Source organism: Scylla paramamosain, chromosome 35 (assembly GCF_035594125.1).
Source record: "Scylla paramamosain isolate STU-SP2022 chromosome 35, ASM3559412v1, whole genome shotgun sequence".
Classification (NCBI taxonomy): domain Eukaryota; kingdom Metazoa; phylum Arthropoda; class Malacostraca; order Decapoda; family Portunidae; genus Scylla; species Scylla paramamosain.
Window position 1 is genome coordinate 895,969 of NC_087185.1, and position 18,000 is coordinate 913,968.

At 45.6% G+C, this 18,000-nt stretch overlaps 1 long non-coding RNA gene across 3 annotated transcripts in view; it reads right to left on the bottom strand.

Annotated features, from left to right (window-relative positions):
- Positions 1 to 12,583: 12,583 nt before the first annotated feature.
- The window catches only part of LOC135090518 (uncharacterized), a 95,453-nt gene continuing 90,036 nt past the window's right edge, over positions 12,584 to 18,000 (bottom strand). The window contains exons 4-6 of one of the 3 annotated variants that reach the window (XR_010262027.1): positions 13,888 to 14,006; positions 13,618 to 13,782; positions 12,584 to 13,395 (exon numbers count right to left, since the gene is read on the bottom strand). This is a non-coding gene — a long non-coding RNA (uncharacterized LOC135090518). Of the gene's footprint in view, positions 13,396 to 13,617; positions 14,007 to 18,000 lie in introns of all 3 variants that reach the window. The other 2 variants (XR_010262026.1, XR_010262028.1) reach the window with 2 other exon arrangements.

Consider the following 18,000-nt stretch of genomic DNA (forward strand, 5'->3'; position numbering starts at 1 on the left):
TGCGAGCTAATCAACACCAGTGAAGGAGTGAGGCAAGTACCGCCAGTCACCAAGGCAAGAGAAGGCCGTGGTGGTACGCGTTCAAGGTGCCTCATAAGTAAGTCAAGCAGCACCGCAAAGGACTAATATCTCCTTGAGCTTGGGGCATTTTTCCTTCCGGGACCAGGTGGCAGAAGGTACGTAGACGGGGAGTGGAGGACAAGCATGAAGAGCACAGGGAGGAGGAGAAACAGAATACGTGGAATTGATAAGGCAGCAGGAAAGGGAGAATAGAAGATAATTCTGGGAGGGGAAGAAATGGTAGGCAAGAAGGGGCGAAAGGGATAGTGGCGAGAGGAGAGAGGCACGTTAAGGCCCCAAATACACCAGTTGGCTGAAATCTCTCCCACGTAACTCGGCGGCGAGACACAAACGCACCAATACCGCAGGGAACATTATCCCCGCGCCATGAGCAGTGGTCGGTTCCAGCCATCACTTCTCCCACTTGCCAACAAAACTTCCTAGAATTTGTAAGCGGCGCAGTGCCACAGTTGGCTCGCCGACTGGTGCGGAAATGGGTAAGATTTGGGTTCGACGCAAACCTGTCACAAGCAACCAATAACAGCTAAGTTTCTCCTCCCTACACAGAGTTATTTAGGTCCGACACGATATTGTTAAGAGAACGCAAAAATAATAAGTCATCACCGTCCCTAACACTGACATGAATATATGGCTCGCTTCGACACAAAACGTTAAGCTGGATATTGTAGTATTAACTGCCCAGCGGACACTCAGAGATATAATATTTCTCAGTTTAAAATTTACTGAAGCAGATTCCATACAATATAGTATGCATATAAGAAGAATTAAATTAATTTCAAGCTACAAAATAAAAACAAACATTTCTTGCGGTGTATTCTGTTTTCCCGTTTAACAAAGCACATTCTTTAGTCCTGCCGAAGTTTCAAAAGTAATTTAGAAACTGCGAGTATATCAAGAGGACAAAAAACTGAGAGCCTGTGTCCCCCGCCCTCTTCTGTCACTGTCCCCCGCAGGCGAGGAGTGAGGACAGGTTATTGAAACAAGAGGAAAAATTGCACCAACATCACAGTACAGTCGAGGCCAGCAGAGAGAAGCTGCTATTGGAAGCGCCCACGCCCAGGTGAGACGCACCTATTGGCTGTCCCGGCAAGGGCGCCACCCAAGTCGATTCCCAGGTGAGTTTTCGATATACGAATAGACATCCTGGAAAACACTGTATTTTTGTTCCATACATGTGTGTATGTTTCTCTAGTTCCTTACCCCTCTGACCCTTTCACACCTCGTCTCCTCCCCTCTGCCTCTCATACCTGTTGGCCTACACACGTTCACTCTCTCTCTCTCTCTCTCTCTCTCTCTCTCTCTCCTCTCTCTCTCTCTCTCTCCTCCTCTCTCTCTCTCTCTCTCTCTCTCTCTCTCTCTCTCTCTCCCGTCACTAAAATCTAAAACTCACCGTTTCTGTTATTTGTCAAGGTAAGGTAAGGAAATTTCATGTTCCTTACTACCTATCTTAAATCTTAAATCACGGCTCCAATAAAGATACATTTTTTTCTCAGAATTACGAGTACTCCTGCTTCACATCCACAATTCTCCACTTCCTACAGTTTGAAAGGAACAAACTCACCAATTCTTTAATGTCCCATCAAATCCTGCACCATCTGTTAGTTCTAGACTTGGAGATCACTGAATCCTTGAAACAGCGCGACCGTGATCTTTCTCTCACACGAAGGGCGGATGAAAGACGTGTCATTCACGATGAAAAATGAATGTCTGACACTAAGAATGAATAAGTTTCCCTCCTTCACCAGAGATAAAAAGGCAGTAACGTAGAATTTGTCGTGGTACTCCCCTCCTCGATGATTCCATTCCAGTAGGGATTCTCCCGAGATGTATCTTCTCTCGCAAAGGTTCTCATATTTGTTCAAGCCTCCTAGAAAAAAAGGAAAAAAAAACGAGATACCATAACACCTTACTACAATTCAAAAGACGACTTTAACAGAATATCATAAATCATCGCACGAAAATATATTTTAAACCAAACACCAAGACCAAACAGTCAGCTCGACTATCACAAATCAGCAAAAGCTGATGGCCTCACTAAAAATTGCCTTCACAACCCTCAGTAATCTATCATCCTGAAGAGTCCCTTCGGCCGCCACGGGGAGCCCCTGGGAAAGCGTGGCTACACTGGCATGGCAACCAGAGAAAAAACAACGGTACATTTTTGGCTACAAGAGTATACGAAACACAAGGGAAATAAAACGCCGTGATTTTTTTTCATCTTTCCCAAAGGCACAAATATATCATTAGTTAGAGAGGAATACTAGACCGATAAATTGAGTATTCATTGACTATGAAGCATAAGCTGATTAGCAAAAGAGTACCAAATTAATTTTTGATCTCGGACGGTTTATTCAATTACTCTGCTTTACGTGTAGCGAAGTGGAGCAGGGACAACAACAAACCATATCAACGCTACTATTCTGTCATTCTTGCCGTGTTCTAAACCCTTTCCGTACCTTCTGCCCTCTATAAAAAAATACGCTGTCGTTGCCGATATCCACTATCACAACCACTATCACAACCACCACCACTACCAGGCCATCCGGCGCTCCAGCCCTCGTCCCCGTCACCAGAGTATCTCACGACGACATAACGACACGGGGATAATTTTCGATCATAGTAATGAGGCCCATAACTACCAAGCGGCAGGATCGTTTTAAAGCGGCAAGACCATCACTCCTCTTGCCACATCCTTCTCTCTCTCTCTCTCTCTCTCTCTCTCTCTCTCTCTCTCTCTCTCTCCTCTCTCTCTCTCTCTCTCTCTCTCTCTCTCTCTCCTTCTCCTTCTCCTTCTCCTTCTCCTCTCCTCTCCTTCTCCTCCTTCTCCTCCCTTCTCTTTCTCCTCTTTCTTCTCCTCCTTCTCTTTCTCCTCTTTCTTCTCCTCCTTCTCTTTCTCCTCTTTCTTCTCCTCCTTCTCTTTCTCCTCTTTTTTCTCCTCCTCCTGCTGCTCCTCCTCCTGCTGCTCCTCCTCCTGCTGCTCCTCCTCCTCCTCCTCCTCCTCCTCCTCCTCCTCCTCCTCCTCCTCCCGTTCCTCCTCCTCCTGCCCCCCCCAATATGCCGAGAAACGTTCCTGCCTGTACTTGGGCAAGAATCAGAGGGAAAACGTTTTATCTGGATTCCACACCGGCAGGCGACGTGCCGGAGGGTCGACTGCCGGAAGGCCGAGGCGTCTGGGACATAAGAAATGTTTACCTTTACTCTAAGGGACGCTCGGAAAACGTTTAGTCTCCGCCGAGTGAAAGGTGATAATGGCTCCTTTATAAACCCAGTTTTCATTTTACTCTTTTTGTAGTTTGCAGGGGAACATATCAGCAGCTTTCCTTCGAACGATGCACTGTTTCGTAGGTGTGATAAAATTTTAGGTGTTTAGAACAGGTAAACGCATGAAATCTTGTCCACCTATATATTTTTGCACCTTTTTCACTTTGCAGGAAACATACAAGCAGCTTTCTTTTGAACCATGTACTATTTCGAAGACATGAGAAAAGTTGTCATATTTCAAAAAGTTACATGCATGAAATCTCGTCCATCCACATAATTCTATGACGGCAATACAGCACAGTGCGTCTTGGTCATGTCAGCTCAGGCTTCTTTCATGACCAACATTCGAATTGATTACCATTCCTACATTCCCTTAACAGAGGATAATCCTCTTTGAAAACGGAAGCACTACACTATTAAGTAAGACTCAAAAATATAGACATAACGAGAAATCAAGGAAACTCATAAGAAAAATAAGGAAATTTCTGCAGTAGGTATAGCTTCAGTGACTTCCTTCCTACCTCCCACACATTTCTGCCTCCTGACGCGGATTCCTCTGTTGACACTCCAGACACGACCCAAACGTTCCACGCACACCTTGGCAGAGCGCCCTTTGGATGCTGTGCATAGGAAGACACGCGGAAGGAACACAAATTATTCCATCGACACACGTAACCGAAGTGACCACAGTGTCGGAAAAGCCAAAGCACTGAGGCAAAAAATTAGGCCGATACTTAACCCTAAGACTGGTGTGATCGCTTATATAGCTAAGTATCTCGCTGTGATCGCTTATGGTAATCAATTTTCCCAGAGAATATTTCGAATAATCGTTCTAGCGATCACTGGCCAGAGAGACGGAGCCAGACAGCCGATGACAAGGGCCCTACGTCAAAATTCTCGCAACTCTCATAACGCGCGGCGGGTAGAAAGTCCACACACTCTTTTTGTTTTTCTCATTACTGACACCAACTTTTCATCCACAGTCTTCACAATTAATGAGATACTCCTCCATCTGTTCTCCACCATCACAGCGTGTTACGCTCCAAAAGGAAGATAACGGGGGAAGTAATCGTCTCAGCGGATTCACAAAACCGCTTGCAGTTCAATCCGATCGACCGTTTGCCATGGCATGACATTACCCCGATACTCTTACCTGTTGTATCAGGCGGGACATTATCTCCTCACTACGCTTAATATGGGCGACGCCCCGAAGGCATCGGAGATGTGGGGTTTTACATCCCAAGGCCAGTAAAATCCCCGGCTTTTGCCGGGGGTGTATCCTCCCCGGGATCCTTAACTTGCTTCAGGTCCCAGGGGGCAACCCTGTGGCCGCCCAGTCATGCACCAAGACACAGTTTCTACATCACCCACAGCCTCGTAGTTGCCGCCAGGAAAGATGCCTGGTGGACAGTCCTGTTATGTCTACAGGGAACATCCCGTGATCTTTCTGTGCCCCGGAGAATCCGAGAGCCTCGAAGGAAAACAACCATGTGGGGCAGGCGCGCTACAAGGTGGCGGAGGCACTGAGAAGATGCAGGGGAGCACAGCAAAGCGCTCCTTGACATCGTAGGGGTGTGGGAGAACAAGGGAGTGGCGGAGAGATGATGCAGCGGCGGCGGCGGCGACGGCGGTGGCGGCGGCGGTGACGGCGGTAGCAGCAGCAGCAGCAGCAGCAGCAGCAGCAGCAGCAGCAGCAGCAGCAGCAGCGGCGGCGGCGGCGGCGGCGGCGGCGGCGGCGGCGGCGGCGAGACAGTGGTAGCAAGTGCCCGCAACATCGTTGAGTAGACAAGGGCACACACTTCACAGTGTGGACTTCTCATTGTTCGTCACTGTGTCACTGTCGAGACTGAACGCCTCCAGGAAAACGAAGGGGACGCATCCTCTTGACGTGAGGAACAACGATGAACTCTCTCTATATCGCTGAGCTCCTCGGGCAGAGGCCCTGTTGCTGTGGTCATCTCTCACAACGGTGTATCAAGCCGGCGACACCATGCACCTGCAGTTGTTGTTGGTGAGGGAGACCAACTCAGCAGCGCCTAAAACAGCAAAACTCACGATACAGCGGTCTCTTCCTGCTGAAACAAAATCTTTCCTCCTTATCAACTACCATCCTTAAGTGTTTCTCTCTTCCCCTATTCGTTTCTCCTCTCTTCTCCCTCGAGCCTTCACACACCTTACCGATCTTCGCTCGACATCAGCTCTCTTCTTCTCTTCTCCCTTTCACACACACACACACACACACACACACACACACACACACACACACACACACACACACACACACACACACACACACACACACACACACACACACCCTTATAATTTTCTCTTTAAAAGAGACCGCCATTCCTCCCGAAATCTTCACCATTACTGAGACAAACCTCACACAGTTTTTCCCATTAAAATTTCTCTCCTCTCAGCATCAACTCTCTTCTTCTCTTCTTCCTTTAACGCGCGCGCGCGCACACACACACACACACACACACACACACACACACACACACACACACACACACACACACACACACACACACACTCACAGTTTTCCATATCAATGACACCCATTCCTCCCACGGTCTCCTCCATTACTGAGAAACTCCCCCCACAGTTTTTCCCCCGTTACAGCTTCTCTCTCTGTCTTTCACCATCACCTCTGTTCTTCTCTTCTCCCTTACAGTTTTCCTCATTACTGACACCACACCTCCTCTCACAGCTTCCACCATTACTGAGACACTCCACCCACAGTTTTCCTCCGATACAGCTTCTCTTTCTTCTCTCAGCATCAGCTCTCTTCTGTTCTCCCTTACACGCACGCACACGCGCACACACACACACACACACACACACACACACACACACACACACACACACACACACACACACACACACACACACACACACACACACACACAGTTTAATGAATTATTGACGCCCACTTCCTCCTACAGTCTCTCCCATTCTTTGCCACTCCGCCTCCCTTTGACGTCCCTTTCCTCTTACGCACACAGATCAGCAGGATATAGTCATTAACTTCTCCATCTAAACTAGCGATATTTCACACACAGCACCACTGTTTACACTACACACCCATCAACATAAATCTAAAGTGGATATATTTTTCCCTCTCCATCCATGTGATAATTCCTAAAGCCGAGATCTGTATACCAATCCTACCGCTCGCTGCTACCACCACCATCACCACCACTACCACAACAATTACCAACTCCAGCAGCAGCTCCCAGATACAGGTAGTGGAGGTGGTAGAGGTGTCAGCGGCAGCAGGGACGTTAGACTTACAATTCACCTGTTCACCCTAATTAGCGTGCGTGTAAGTCACTCCTAAACTGCCGGAGTTCTGATGCCTTGTTTCTAGTGGTTCATTTTCCCGAGAGTCAAATTAGTTCGCTGGAGAGGAGGAAAGAGGCGAGGACTTGGGGAGTGTTAAGTAAGAGGGGGAGGGAAGGGCAAGACGGCTGTCGACATCCGGTTTGGACTAATGAGGTGCTGTGCCACTTAATTACTTGTAATTGTCCTGTCTAGAGTCAATTATCAGGACGCAATATTGCTTTTGATATTGTGTGAGGAGATATGACTCGAGGAAGGAACGAGGAAAGGAAATAAAGGAAAGAATGTTGGAAAGACAAAATGGAGAAAGGCAAACAATAATTTTTACCCTAGTAATAATCGACAGCAAACGTGAACCAAAAGTCAACAGTGGTAAAGCAAACCAATGTATAATGCATGTGGAAACATTACACAGGAAAAGTGGATGAGAGAACAAACAGGTGTAAGCGCGTCTTTGCAGAAGCAGGTGAGGGGATAAAAGGCTGCTCACTGCGCGTGTGACGAGTGATGAATGGAAGCGTGTGAAGGTGAGAGCGGCTCTTCCCACAGGTACCTGATAGACATAGTGATGTATAATATATGTATGATATATGCACGCCCTCCACCTCCCTTCTTCCTCTCTACCACACACAAAAAAAAAAGAGAAAAAAGTGTCCTTCCAAAATACTAATGAACTGCTTAATTAAGTGCTCTCTATCATACGTTTTGATAGCTTATGATCTGTAGTAATTAATTAATGAAGACTCTAATAAACTGCGCCACTTTTACCGTCATACTTTTGAAAATTAGAGGTTCAAATACGAGGCGATATATGTTTCTTTTGACTTTCGAGTTGTAATTTCCTTCTAGTGGAATCATAATATCTTTGAAGAGTGAAATTGCTTGTCAAAAAAATAAATAAAAACTAGGACACGATAAGAAGTGAAGTGCAATGAGCTGCTTCTCTCTCTCTCTCTCTCTCTCTCTCTCTCTCTCTCTCTCTCTCTCTCTCTCTCTCTCTCTCTCTCTCTCTCTCTCTCTCTCCTCTCTCTCTCTCTCTCTCTCGTATACACACAGTGATTCCGCACACAAGAAGATACAAAAGGGCACTGACTGACTAAGGCAAATAATATTTACCTTAGTCCAGTCAGTGCCCTCTTGTATTTTCTTGTGTGGGGAATCACTGCATGTATACGAGAGAGGGAGAGAGAGAGAGAGAGAGAGAGAGAGAGAGAGAGAGAGAGAGAGAGAGAGAGAGAGAGAGAGAGAGAGAGAGAGAGAGAGAGAGAGAGAGAGAGAGAGAGAGAGAGAGAAGCAGCTCATTGCACTTCACTTTCTCTCTCTCTCTCTCTCTCTCCTCTCTCTCTCTCTCTCTCTCTCTCTCTCTCTCTCTCTCTCTCTCTCTCCTCTCTCTCTCTCTCTCTCTCTCTCTCTCTCTCTCTCTCTCTCTCGTATACACACAGTGATTGCCCACACAAGAAGATACAAGAGGGCACTGACGGACTAAGGCAAATAATAGAATAAAACGCAAATGTAAGATAAAATAACTTTGGACGTAACACAGCTGCCACCTTTCAGTCCCCCACCCTACCTTCCCTTACACGCCTTCCCGTGCTGTCTATAACGTGCGGAAGAGACCAATTCCACTGCCAATACAGAGATAAAGCAAAAGTCAACCAACTGTGAAGAAGGACATGGGTAAGGGAGCCATAGAGGACAGGGAGGAAGCGACACAGGAGAATGGGAGGAAGCATCAGTACTTAAGTTGCTGAGCGGCACTGAAAGCTTTGGCTGAAATGCATGAAAAGCTTTATTGGGAAAAGTGCACACGGTGTATGAGAGTTAAGTAAATAAAACCCACCAAATGTCGAAATGTTTCAAATAAAAGAGGTGATTTTTCGAGCTTTTGCAAATATTCATCCACGATAATAAAGCGTTAATAATCTGACTGAATGGGAAGGGAAAGAACGAACAAACGCAACCAGTAATAATGAGAACCTTTGAAGGGAGCAGAAAAGTTTCCTTTGAGACCACTCGTATAAAAAAAAAAAGGAACAAATGACATAAAGAGGAATTATATCAATAAAACTTGAGACAACGCGGTCACAACATCCCGACATTTGTGTAATTAGAATTCACACACACCCATACAAACAAAAGTGCCTCTCAGCCTTAATCCTGAAGACCAGGTAAGGTGGAGAAACAGGCCGGTCCCTCTTCAGGCTGGAATGTTCACAGAGGTAATAAGTCTCCATTAAGTACACCTACTGTGCTTTGCCTTATGGGCGCCGGGATGAGGAGGGAGAGGCAACACACACACACACACACACACACACACACACACACACACACACACACACACACACACACACACACACACACACACACACACACACACACACACTTAAAGCAATTCAAATATATAAAAATAAAAAATCCTTCAGAGAATTAAAAAGTAAAAATTCGTGCCTGAGAGAAATAACAAAATATTTTCAGAACTGTAAAAAGAAAAAAAAAAACGTTGGCAATAAAGGGAAAGCGAGACGACAGGGAACACAAATAAATCATATGAGGGGAGTATATATAATAAAACGGGAAATGAAATACGAAAGAGCTAGACTCACAATACCAGGAAGTCAGTACACTCATAAAGGGGACGAGAGAAGTGCTTTTCAAAATGACATTCACAGGCCGGACGAAAACCATTAAAGCGGAAAGTAAGCAGGAAATTTTGAGGTTTATCCATGAATTCGGAAGCTTAAATAAAAAATATAAAAAAAAAAAGTAACTGCCAATGAAAAGGAAATCTTTTTAAAAACGGTGAAATAATCGAATTTTATTCTCTTTTTTCGCTATTTCATTTTTACTATTTGCTGTGATTTCAATGCTTAGTTTTACGAAAGAGCATAATATTAAATAAAGCAGAATAAAAAAGTTATCCATTCAGCGCTGTTATAAAGCTTCCTCAACACATCCGCTGCTAATTTTTTGGAAGCATTGCAATTATCATACTTATAACTGGTCAGAGAGAGAGAGAGAGAGAGAGAGAGAGAGAGAGAGAGAGAGAGAGAGAGAGAGTTATGAATGTGCTCTCACTCATCTATTTTCTCTCCCATGCACTCCCTTTCAGTGTGCATCTTTTTTATAGAATGTATCTCCCCTTGCAGTCTCTCTCTCTCTCTCTCTCTCTCTCTCTCTCTCTCTCTCTCTCTCTCTCTCTCTCTCTCTCTCTCTCTCTCTCTCTCTCTCTCTCTCTCTCTCATCTGTTATAGGCATAATAATTACAATGCTTTACAACAATTAACTCTTTCTATGGTGTCACCTATAGACATTACTATTAATGGGAGAGAGAGAGAGAGAGAGAGAGAGAGAGAGAGAGAGAGAGAGAGAGAGAGAGAGAGAGAGAGAGAGAGAGAGAGAGAGAGAGAGAGAGAGAGAGAGAGAGAGAGAGAGAGAGAGAGAGGTATATCTGCCTGTTGACAAGATAACAAACACACATAAATACCAAGTCACGCTATGAAATACACCAACTCGTATTTGCAAGTGAAACCAGAGTAAATTACTTGCAGGTGGTGACACAGTAAATCTCCCTCCAGGCTTCCCGTGCGAGCAGCCAACGCCACCTGACTATTAATCTGAAGGCTTGTGAACTATAATACGTGACGAGGAAATTGACAGTGGACATGACTGATTTAGAAAAGAATAGCTCTTCCTCTCTCCCTCCCTCTCCCTCTCTGTGTGGGAGAAATAGCACAGTAGTATAACGTTCCATTACAATCTGTTTCACTCCTCTAGATTATTATAACACGTGTTATTTCAATGCTAAGCGCCATCCGCCTGACTGTAAGAGCTATTTTCTCGTTGACTCATATTCTCTCCTTCCTTTTTTTTCTTTTCCTTTTCTCCTTCTTCCTCCTCCACCTACAACTACTTCTCCAGCTCATCTTACAAGTGCCTCATCTCTTCTTCCCAAATTTCCTCCTAATCCTTCATTTCATCCCTTCTCCACTCTTCCTAATCTTCATCATTTATCCTTCAGAACTCCTTTTAAGGTATTCAGTTACCCTTTCATCCCTGGAAACTAATTCTCTCTCTCTCTCTCTCTCTCTCTCTCTCTCTCTCTCTCTCTCTCTCTCTCTCTCTCTCTCTCTCTCTCTCTCTCTCTCTCTCTCTCTCTCTCTCTCTCTCTCTCTCTCTCTCTCTCTCTCTTCCGGCGACCAATAAAAAATTCCTCCTTCTCGAGGCTTGCAGCAATTTCTTAGGTTGACTTTGGAATAATAATAAAGTGGGTGAATGAAAAATATTGACCTGTACACAGTGAGCTCTTTCATAATGCTCGTGGACAAGGGAAACATGCAGTATTTCTGGCCTGGGGCAATATTTCAACGAAGGAGGAATATTTCAACCCTAAAGACACAGTGGATGGAGTATTAGGCCAAGAGGTTACGGTAGTGATATATATTCCACTCTTTATCCTCTCCTATCCTCTTCTTATTGACTCGTTTCATGCCTTTCTTCCTCTTAAGCTCACTTCCCTGCCTCGTTTCTTTTTTCTTCCTCCATTGATAGTCATTTCGGAGTGCAATTTCGTCCTTATTCCTTTATTTTGTCTTCATTCCACAGGGTTTTTCTTGATTTTATATTAATCTTCTTCTTCCTGCTGTCTTTATTTTCGCATTTTTTTCTGACTGCTCCTATTCTCCCTTTTTCGCTCTCTTACATTCTTACAACTGGGTCCAACTCACTCATTCACTCCCTACCACCACTTCCTTCCTACCTTCCTCTATTTCTTTCCTCCTCCCTTCCTTCCCTAGTTCCTGCATCTTTAACCCCCGGGCTTTACTCTGACCTCCAACTTTCTCACGAGCCAAATCTGATTTTCTCTTCCAAGCGTCTCTTTTCTGCCCGTTTCCTGAATCTATCCTGATTTATGAAGATATTTATTACAGACGTACTGCAAGAATTTCGATGCTGCACCGTTTTTTTCTGATATAACCTCATGTTTATGAGAGAAGTCTTCCTCCTCACTGTTTGCTTCCTGTGCTGCTGTTATGCTCTCTCAGAAAAAAAAAAACTGGCTGGTTGTATGATTCACAAACAGAAAGCAAATAGGCGTGAAAAAATCATTAGATATCAGCTTTTATCAACACAGTGAAGGTAAAATCCGCAGAAATGCAAACCCGAGTCGCCACCTACATTTATTTCCCAAGCGAGCGTTGCACAGTCCACCTTTAATTACATCTGGAGGACTCACTCAGCCGTGGAGGCGATCCTGAAGCATGCACGAAATTACAGTTCACGCGGAAAGAGTAAATACTTTTTTTTCCACATCAAACACACAAAAAAGTTATTGGCATCTCATTATTTGCAGATTATGAATATGAGTAAGGTAATTAGTATAATTTATGTGGGTTCCGTGTTAATTAATGGGAATTTTGATGTTAATAACGTTAACTGATGTAGGTTCCCATATTATGACTGAGAAGCGAATAGTAAGGTTAATCAATGTCAGCTTCCGTGACGGCTGGGAAAATGTATCAGTGACAACGTAGACGTGTGCCTTCGTAACCGTAAACTCCAGCACAAGTACGGGCACGCCGAGGAACACGGTGATGCTGTTGCTGCCACTCAACACTCACACATACGTACCCGCAGACATACACACGCGTGGGATGTCTCAAGTGTGCATTAACAAATCAGTCACAAAGCAGATTTACAACGTTCCTCGCTTTCTTCTCCTTCTGAAACCGAGAGATTTATTACTCTTATTGACAAGCTTCTCGTCGCTCTCAAAATTTATTACACTTGATATTTCGTTTCTCGAGTCCTCTTTCTCACGCTCCTCCTCCTCCTTTTATCTTACTTGCACGCCTTCAGACTTCACTCCCACCTGTTAGACACCTGCCACATTCATATCTTTTCTCTGTGTGTGTGTGTGTGTGTGTGTGTGTGTGTGTGTGTGTGTGTGTGTGTGTGTGTGTGTGTGTGTGTGTGTGTGTGTGTGTGTGTGTGTGTGTGTGTGTGTCACTGGAAGCAGCAGCACCGCCCGCTTCCCGTTCCTGGCTGTCTAATATGGACCCGGTCAGCTTCCACAATTATTAAACGGTGGGTGAATGTCAACCAGCCAACCAACTAAATATTAGACATAACCATTAATAAACTATAACTATCTGTCGGCCACGAACTGCAAACGTTACATACCCTATGCTCCAGTCATAACTTTGTAACCAAACGGATTTTTCTGGTCTCTGTTTGTGGAATGAAAATATATGTATGAGTGTTAGTTTCAGAGTGCATGCTGTGGAAGTTCTTTGAAAGTTCCTGAAACAGAGAGACAGAAACCTCGACACTGTAGAGTACCAAGACATCAACATACATTCTACAGACTTCTTTTCACATTAAAATAATACTAAATCGGGTACTCACCACCAAGAAGACCTGCTCCAAGTGACGGATCTTTGAAGAGGATGGATCATTAAGAGTACTCACCATTAAGAAGAATCACCATGAAGAAGACGTACGTCAACCAGCGCCAAAAGGATGGAACTTGATATTACGTTTTTTTTTTCTTTTTTTACACCACTATAAAAATTATGTTACGCAATGTTTGATGGGTGCCAGGTAGTGCCAGGCCGCCTTGTGGGATTAGACTGCAAAAGTGCCATCACAGCGTATCGAGAGTGCGACGACAGCTTCATGGAGTCAAGGATGCCACCTCCTTTTTGTGAACTGTAAAGAAGAAAGAAAAAGTCAGCTTAATATCATACATGTATTATTAGCATATTCTTCCTAGGCAAGCCCATACGCCATGGCGCCAGCACGCTGCACATGCGATGGGCGACAAGATGCACTAATAATGATTCAACAAACGGTTAGAAAGTGATCCTTTATCATTCGTGTCTAAACATCTCCCCCTCCTATTTCTGCCTAGCCTGAGTACTTTGTATTTACCAGAGTGGTTCCGGGAGCTGCATCCTCCACCGGTTCTCACGCCTCCTATCAGCCACCCACAGGACCGTCACAGCCTCCATAAATATTCGCCTGCTCCCAATGGCGTCGCCGCGCCCAGCCATCGGAAACCACTAATGTCGAAAACACCCTCCAGTACCATTTATGCTGAAAAAGGAGCAAAGTGACCCACGACCACACAGCAAAACCTCAATGTATGTAGTGTGGGTCACAGAAATTACTAAGGTTAGAGCAGCGAGGCCACATTCAGACCTGGCTGCCTCCGCTGTCACCGCCGTCGCCGCCCGCGCCTAAGCTTTATCCCGTGATGCAGCGCTGTCTGGAAGGGGATGACACCTACGGATCGGCTGGCATTCCTTCAAGCATCTCGCCTGTCGGGAAATTCACATTCTTCACATTTCCGTGAAGAGAAAGACGCGCCAGCCCGCACAGCCATAAGTCATATGAAACACCTAACGTGGAAAGCCATATTTTCTTGCAAGTGGAGACACTTTCCTAATTAGCACACAGAAGAGGCAAGGCAGCGAGATACTCAACTAAAACGAAAATGATTTTGATTGATGTATAGGACAAGTATATGTGAAGATAAGACAGAATGAGGAAGAAAATGCTAAGGAAGAAGGAAGCAAGCAAAGGAGGAGGAGAGACCAGGGACTAAAGGAAGGATAGGGAGGGTGGCTTGGGGACCAGGACCTTTCCGGCACATACAGCAGGAACTCGGCCATAACAGCGTGTCTGGAGTTCTTCTGAAGCCCCAAGATTTATTGCCGTGTTAATCCTTCACGTCGCCCTCCACAGCCGTCAAATCCTTCATCTTCACGCCGCCGGCTAACAGCTGGTGAGCTCCTCTCTCCTCAAGCACGCTATCAGGGTCGTCTTTGTGCGTCCTTCACAGCCGCGAGAGAGAGAGAGAGAGAGAGAGAGAGAGAGAGAGAGAGAGAGAGAGAGAGAGAGAGAGAGAGAGAGAGAGAGAGAGAGAGAGAGAGAGAGAGAGAGAGAGAGAGAGAGAGAGAGAGAGAGAGAGAGAGAGAGAGAGAGATTGGAAGATTATCGGGAAACTATTTCGGAGTCTGGCTGGTCAGGATATAACTAGGCAGATATTTACAGTGCGCCGTAAATAGCGCCGCCGTCCCCCGCCGTCTGGTAAAATTATACTTGCCGTTAAATAATGGAATGCTGACCAAATCTGCGTGAAATCTGAGCGAACCTTCAGCGCCTGATTGGAATAAAGCCATATACGTCTGCTCTGAACTGTCTGGAAAATGGCTAAAATACGAAAAGACGCGTAAATTTCAGTACAAAAGTTTTTTTCCGTTGTGGATCGTTGTACGCCTCACAAGCAAAATGCTAGGTACTGATCAGGGACGAAAATGACTCTCTGTGTCACCTTTTTCTCCGAGGCGTGGGATACGTTCCGAGAAAGTCCCGAAAAATTATTAGCAAGTCCTAGGGAAAAGTACATTGTAGTCATACAAATAAATAAATGCAGAGAGAGAGAGAGAGAGAGAGAGAGAGAGAGAGAGAGAGAGAGTAGTGCAACACGTGCGACACGCAGAGATTCAGGATATCCTAAAAAAGGCGTTCACCAGAGAAGAATCAAGTGCGAAATAAAAAAAAGTGAAATATTTCGTCGCTCGTTTCATACACCCGAGAAAATCCTGACCTTTGTGGGGCTGCATCCTAAAAAGAGCGGCACTGGAGGCTACGGATTGTAGTGGCTGCCTGAGATGCCTGGCAAATTACTTCTATGCTCGTAGCGCCTAGGTACGCCATGTTTTTGTCTCTTACGTTCCCCCACCCAATTACGTGTTGGTGAGCAAAGGGTGCTAGGGACGCATGGTAAACTTGGCCTTGCTAACACCAAGTTGTACCCGTGTTACTGTTGTCAACATGAAAGAAAATACGAGTAAAGTACGCAAACTTGAGACGTTCCCAGCATATGAAATCAACATCCATATGGAAATTTTTTTGCCCTCTTCATTACCATGGCCACCTCCTCCACCACCACCAAACATCCTCACCAGCTCAGCAGACCTGAGGCTGAGTCCCATGTGACCAGGATCTGGAGCAAAGAGCCCGGCAATTCGTCTTGGCAGCTCGACAGCACCCAAAGGCTCGCCAAGATAAACGGAACCGGAGACTGACGAGGGACGAAGCGGACCAGCAGACGGGACGGGCAGCACCTGTCACAGACTCTACCCTTATCAGTAAAACGGGTCATCTTTTTTTCCCTGATGACTAACTTCCTTTCAGAGGGGAGAACTGGCGACTTTTATCCCTTTCTCACCCATTACTGACAGGAGGAAAACGGGGGAGATGAAAGTGTGTGTAGCACCCACTCTCGCTCAGTGGCCCGAACCCCTCGGGAGATACAAGGGGCGGGAGTGGCGGCACGGCGCCCCCCACCACGATTCCAAAAGGGTTACCCGACTCTAGAGGAACAGGTACGTGCTTTTGTGATATAAGAAACCCAATAGCACTTACATTTACGTAAAAGAAAAGTCCCCTTCAGCCACATTCATCCCCAACGATCTCTTTGTAGCTATGACAGCCAAGTATAGCTTTGATGTCAGGAAACGCCACGACACAAGACATGTTTTGGTTTATGGTGTCACTGCCGCGCGGCTCCCGCTCCCATCCCTCCCACCAGCAGTCACTCTCACCCTTTGATCTGGTCGGCAGGAGTAGCCGTCCGGGGTGAGCGGAGGCCCCTTTCCCCCACAGCACCACCTGGCCCTATAATGGGGTAACCGGAGGGACTCCTGTTGAGCCAAAAGGCCTGATGTGGAGGGCGACTCTAGCCACCTTTGTAGTTCTTTGTGTCAGTTCCTGTTTGAAAAGTGCGATGCCTCTCCCAGAGCGTTTGATGGGACTGTGTTCGTTTGGTTAGGGCGACAGAAGTGAGGAATCTCGACGAACGAAGAAAGGGGTCGCCGCCGGCCGAGATTTGTGGCCTCAAGTGAATATAAATTAGCCTCCTCGTCTCCCCCAGCGCCTCCAGTGCATCACCCTGATGTATGTCCCTATCCTGCAAGAGTGAAAACCAAGCACGGAAACTACTTGATCTCTTCCCTGAGTTAGTGAAACCACTACACTGGTTCTGCATCACTCCGCGTGGCCAGTTATTGTAACTAAGAAAGGACGCATGCCTTAGTGAATCATTATAAGAAAATTTAACGAAAATAAAACATTTTTCCCTCGAAATAAAACATTAAAGGCAAAACGTATTTTCTTCCCAACACAAGGACCCGACGCCTGACAGTAATAGGCTTAGCGGCAACACCTTTAGCAGTAGTACTTTGTGAGCAAGTAAACAAAGAACGTTTATCTTAGTTTCCCTACGGACAAGGTCTTTACAGAAGTCTTGGGGCGGGTGTCAAGGAGCACAGGACTTGTAACAAAGCCATCCATTTTTCTTACCTCTTCTCTGACTTCATCATTCTACTCTACGAGTATAATAACTCCTGAAGAGAGGTAGAGGTCGCTTCAGAATGCACGGCAATGCTATATTCTCAAGTGATATGCTATAATTTCTCTGTAAAAACAGGAATAGATTCTTCTGATTTCTCATTGTCAATTCTTTGATTATTATGATGGTAAAGATAGTCTGCAGAATTTGACGAAACAGATCCCGGATGTAAATGTAGCCCATTCATAGTTTTCGTCCACTTACTGTCACTGCTAACCAGTTTTCAGTGAATTTCAGACACCTACGCACTACAAACATGACGCACTCTTCACGCTCTTTACTACGAATCCATCTGAGCGGACTGGAGCGTGAGTGATGCTTGGCTTCAGCCGCGTCAAGTAGCCTACTCACTCTGCCTCTCTACTGTTCAAAGCGTGACGGAAATGCAGGAAAAAAGTGGATTATAAGAGCCCTGACTTTACTCGACTTTCCATTAATCCCACCGAGTTGTCATTTCACTTTTCATACTCTGGCTTTGATGCTGTATGTAATCTTAATTTCACGCAAGCTTCCCCACCAACTACCGCTGCTTCAATTATTACTGCTGCTGTAATCTCTCTCTCTCTCTCTCTCTCTCTCTCTCTCTCTCTCTCTCTCTCTCTCTCTCTCTCTCTCTCTCTCTCTCTCTCTCTCTCTCTCTCTCTCATTTCCTTAATGCACCAGATGTCTGCTGCTGTCACTCCTAATATCAGCCTCGTTCTTCACTGCATTATACCGTCAGCTGTTGCGTTGTCCTTCACACCCCTCCACCTACTCTGTCTCCTTTCACCCCGGACTCATTCTTCTCCTATCACCTTGTCTCAGTTCTCATCTGCCCTATCACTCATCCTCTCCACTCTACTGGTTTTGAATTATTACATCTTCACACCGCCTCGTCCTCCACTTGGTTTTTCATT